The sequence below is a fragment of the Neovison vison genome, chromosome 4 (genome assembly GCF_020171115.1).
Source record: "Neovison vison isolate M4711 chromosome 4, ASM_NN_V1, whole genome shotgun sequence".
Taxonomy (NCBI): domain Eukaryota; kingdom Metazoa; phylum Chordata; class Mammalia; order Carnivora; family Mustelidae; genus Neogale; species Neogale vison.
The window spans coordinates 49,555,936-49,561,147 of record NC_058094.1 but is presented as its reverse complement, the minus strand read 5'-3'; the positions used below and the strand labels follow the sequence as shown (position 1 = coordinate 49,561,147).

The 5,212-nt window shown below is 40.3% G+C and overlaps 1 non-coding gene across 1 annotated transcript; it reads right to left on the bottom strand.

The window, feature by feature from the left end:
- Positions 1 to 1,382: 1,382 nt before the first annotated feature.
- LOC122905715 lies at positions 1,383 to 1,488 on the bottom strand. Its single transcript, XR_006384408.1, has one exon. It is a non-coding gene; the product is annotated as a U6 spliceosomal RNA (small nuclear RNA).
- Between the last annotated feature and the right edge of the window lie 3,724 nt (positions 1,489 to 5,212).

The window sequence follows — 5,212 nt, the reverse complement described above, 5'->3', positions numbered from 1 at the left end:
TCCTATCTTTTCAGTGGGAAGATGGCTCTAACCTCCCAAATGCACTGTCTCTCACTTGACTGGTGCCCTGGGAGCTCTGTGGATCTTGTCAATGTGCCATCTTTCCTGCTGACCGTTCCTTCTCTCTTGAGATGTGGTCACTTTCTTTAGATGCAGTCAAAGTCTGCATTGGCTAAAGGCACATTGTGTCTTTAGACCCAGAGCATTTTGTCTTCTTTCATTATGTGCTGATTTAATTAGGCCATTTCTCAGAATTCCCTGACACCCAACTGACAGAGTCCACAAAGCACTGTGGAATTCTCTACAAAACCACCAACATTCAGCCAGCCCCTGTGTAGACAATCTTTGGTAAAGTGCAGCTTTTCTCAACTTAATTCCCATTTTAATACAGAAGGTATGTATGTTGGAAATGCTAGAAATTGTTTTAATTATAGTTAGGAAGTTTGCTTTCAAGAACCATTTATAACTTCCTTTAGAAGATATCATCATGTTGATCACAATGATGCAGATATACAAAGCAGCCTTTATAGGTTGTAGAGAAAAGGTACGGATCCAGAAGAGACAAGAAGAGTTAGGCGCACAAATTATACCATTAGCATGGCAGAGACAAAGGACTTGCCATTTTATTCTACCCAAGCTGCTTTTAAGACAATGGTTTGGTGCCAAAAGAAACGTCCACACTGGACTGTGGGAAGATATAGTCCCAGAGACAGTGGATTCCACCTTCTCTTCTTTGCCATCTATTGCCTCTGTCACACACAAATTGGCTCAAAGCTTTTAAAAATCTAAATTATCTGAAAAACAGTCTGAGGGGTTTGAAGTGGCGGGGGGGTGGGAGGTTGGGGTACCAGGTGGTGGGTATTATAGAGGGCACAGCTTGCATGGAGCACTGGGTGTGGTGAAAAAATAATGAATACTGTTTTTCTGAAAAATAAATTGGGGAAAAAAAAAAAAAAAAAATCTAAATTATCTCTATCCTACAGATGGAACGAAGTCTGTTGTTAGTTCCTTAAGTGAAACCAATTCTATGTGACAATGTACTCACGTCTTATTTTATTATTATTATTTACCTCTCAAAGATTATTCATTCATGTTAAAGTTTCAAGAGCAGTTAGCAAATTTGTGCTCCCCTTACTCAAACTAAGTTTTGTTTTCTGAGTTTCACCTTTGACCCCTCTCAGTCTTTTGGAGTACAGACCAATGAGTTATCAAGTTTTGTTTTCTGAGTTTCACCTTTGACCCCTCTCAGTCTTTTGGAGTACAGACCAATGAGTTATCAAGTTTTGTGAGACACTAGCATGGGTCTGCTACAGGGAGAAATGCATGATAACTTTTAGGAAGTTTAAAGAGGGAAAATGTAACTAATAACTGGTAAGTTTTTTTTTAATATGGAATGCTTCATGAATTTGTGTGTCATCCTTGCACGGGGTCATGCTAATCTTCTCTGTATGGTTCCAATTTTAGTATGTGTGCTGCTGAAGTGAGCACAATAATTAGTGATTTTTTTTAATACAACACAGAAAGTGAGCAGGTGCCTGATAATATTGGGGGAAGATGATTGTATCCCTTTCTAAGAAATCACTACAGATTTAGTAGTTTAAAACAACACAAGTGTATTATCTAAGTTTCTGTAGGTAGACACTGAGGCATGGAAAAGCTGGATTCTCTACTCAAGGTCTCATCAGGCTGAAATCAAGAGTTGTGATTTTCGTAAGGGACCTGAGTTCTCAGTACTGGTTGGAAAGGTTCATTTTCTTATAGTTGTAGGACTGAGGTCCCCATTTTCCTAGTAGCCTTTGCTAGGGATCATTCTCATTCCTAGAAGCTGCCTGCACTTGGCTACATGGCCTCTGAGGGCAGTTCATGCAAGGAGGTTTGATTTCCTCTTGGCTAGCCAGAGCCCTTGTCTTTGATTTTCTCTTTGTGACCAGCCAGGAAAACTCTCTCATCAAGACAGGCTCACCCAGGATAACCTCCTGGTCCTAATGCCAAAGACCTGAGAACTTAATTAAATCTGAAAATTCCCTTCATTTGGTACATAAATTGATGTTTAATTGAACTACTGGGGGAAAGTGTGAGTATATCAGGGGCCTGAAATCTTGGAGAATTATTAGATTCTGCTTACCAAAATGAGCTAGGAAGAAATGGAGATTTCTTTAATGCTACACATTTACAGTATAGAGAGAATGAGCTTATTCTGACTGGTCATCTACATGATGGAGGTCATGGTCTATAAGTTACCTCTCAGTAGAGTTTTGTGGGCCAAGAAAATTTCCTTCCCAATGGTCTTACCCATTTCCTTTCCACTAATGGCAAGTTTTATGCAGAAACCCATACCTACAATGAAAATAGGGTCTTTAAGACTTCGGAAGTTGATATGAAATGTGTAGATCTATTAGCTGGTCCATTAAAAAAAATTCATTATTGAAGTAGTACATGTATATGAAAAAGCAACAGGATCATAAATGTATATACCTCAACAAATTATCCCAAGGTGAACATATCCATTTCACCACACTCAGCTCAAGAAATAAAAAATTGCCAGCATCTGAAAGGCTCTTCAAAGATGTCTATCAGGCTCTATGCCCTCCTACTGATAGAGTTTTAGAATACAGGTCAGGTTCAGTGGGGTGGAGTCCAGAACCGATAATCAAGAAAGAATTCTTCAGACATCTTTGATGCAAAATGGTGGTTTATTGGGGCACCTGGGTGGCTCAGTGGGTTAATCCTCTGCCTTCGGCTCAGGTCATGTTCTCAGGGTCCTGGGATCGAGCCCCGCATCGGGCTCTCTGCTCGGCAGGGGGTCTGCTTCCTCCTCTCTGCCTGCCTCTCTGCCTGTGTCTCTGCCTACTTGTGATCTCTGTCTGTCAAATAAATAAATAAATAAATTTAAAAAAAAAATGGTGGTTTATTAAAGCACAGGGACAGGACCTGTGGGCAGAAAGAGCTGCTGCTGGGTGGCTGATTATATACTACGGTGTTAGGAGAGATAAGGAAAAGGGAGGTTTTGAAAGAAGTCTCATGTATTAAAGAAGACACACAGGATACTGGAAGCTTTGCTATTTGTCAAGTTAAGGCTGTTTTTCCTTTTAGTAAGGCATTAACAGTAAAATAGTTGGGAGCTTCCTGGAGGAATGTCACACTCCTGCTATCACACGTCCTTGTCAATGAGCTTTAGGTTAAGAAGAAATTCAACTTTATTTACATTTCCTTCTGCCTCAGCCTCCCTCAATTTTCTGCAGGGGAGGATGATGTTAGGGCTTCAGGAACTGAGTTATGGGTCTCTGGAAGTTAGGCTATTGAGAAGAAAGCTTCTTCCTTGTAAATCACTAGGACATTTGTCAACTGAGGGAGACTCGGGTCTTGCAGGATTGTGATCTCTACAGGTAAACTATTTGTTTTTCCTTTAGGGTAGCCAGGAGTGCCTGAGGAATGTCACATATATCCCATGGGGGCTGGGGTTGCAGGGTGTCAGCTTCTGCTTTGTCCTCAGCTTGCCTTTGGTTCCCTCATCACTACTCACAATAGGTACCATTTTGTGTGTGACTTCTTTTATTCAACATTATTTTTGTGAGTTTCTATTGTAAGAATGTGCCGCAATTAAATTATCCATTCTATTGCTGATAGACCTTTGGGTTGTTTCTAATTCTTGACCACAAATAATGGTTTCCTGTGTCTATGCACACCTGTCTACTGTGTGTGCCTCAAAAGATGGAGCTGGTTGTTTACGGAGCCCGAATGAGCTTCAGTAGAGTAGTCACTCCCAAAGAGAATCACCATCCTTATTGTGTTTAATGTCTCCCAGTTTGGAGACTCTCTTTTCACTTTCTCCAAAGAATAAACTTTCCATTTTCTGCTAGAGTGGGGAGGCTTAGTCACGTAGCCTGTTGGAATGAAGGAAACAATCTGATACTGCTGCTTCTTAGCTATAGTCTCAAGTCATTCTCCTTATTTTAGCCAAATCATCTCTCTTCATCCTATTCCCGAGGTACCTGGTGCTGTCAACTCCAGAACCTTTGGGGTCTCACTACATAAATCAGATTGGTTTTCAGCTTTCCCCGCTACTGGTTTTAAATTTATCTTCCTTGGGTCCACTGCCTTTTCCATCTTTCTTGTTTTCAAATTGTTGATGGTTTCATGCTCATTTCTTTGCCTCTGTGGGGTTTATATCCTTAAAACAAAACCCATTGTTTTTTGTGTGTTAGTAGGGAGTTGGGAAAACACAAAAGAAGAAAATACATGTGTTCAACCAATCTATCTGGTAGAGGTAATTTTCTTTAGGTGTTCTATGTTCTTCCCAGAGTAACAGAAGTTACTTTGCATTGTGTAAAATGTCTCATGGCTTCATAAAATGAGATTCTAACTGCCTCCTCTGGTTTGGAATTTGTTTCCCTTTCCTCTGTCATTGTCTTGGAGGTATTTCTGCATTTTTAGCTTGCTTGCAAAGTGTCATGAGGAAATATACCACCTGCATCACCAAGTCTAATATTACATAACTATATGTTGATAGAAGCAAGATATTTATGAGCTGTGACTTCCACCATAATGGATTTGTTTTTGAGATGTTCTGGAATTACTTAGATATTTTGTTTCTGTTTTATTTCAGTAGTCTGGGAAATTATGTAGTTTAGACAGCAATATAAACTGTTTTGCTGGGCAGATTTTAGAGGGAAAGAGAACACTGGTGAAATTAGCGATATCACCCAGTTGATGGAGTCACATGGGAAGTAAGGGATGTCTGGTAAGATAGCGCTCTGAAAATTGTGCCAGGTTCTTCTATGTTTGGAGACATAGTCACCTTGAGGCAAACATTTTTTTCATCATTTTGGGGGGGAGAAATTAGTTATAACAACATAAGCCCAATATGCACCTATTATCCTAGAGGGGAAAAATAATAGAACTGAGTAAGGGACACATGAGGGGAGATAGGGAGAGATAGGTTGGGGGCTCTGGGATCAGGCTTGCAGAAATCCCCAAAATGCGGAGGTATAAGGAAACCAGAGATGAGAGAACAAATTAGACCATCCCGTCCTAGGTGTCAGAGGTAAGGTCTTGTTTTAACAGCTTCTTGTGACCAACAAAGAATTGCGACCCCAAAAAGGAAGTAAGCCATCAGAGGTGTTATCATTAGTCCCTACTCAGTGGTGCTATCTATAGAGATGTTAAAAGGATTTAAGTTCCCTGGTTAGCCTTCAATAAAAGACCAACCCTA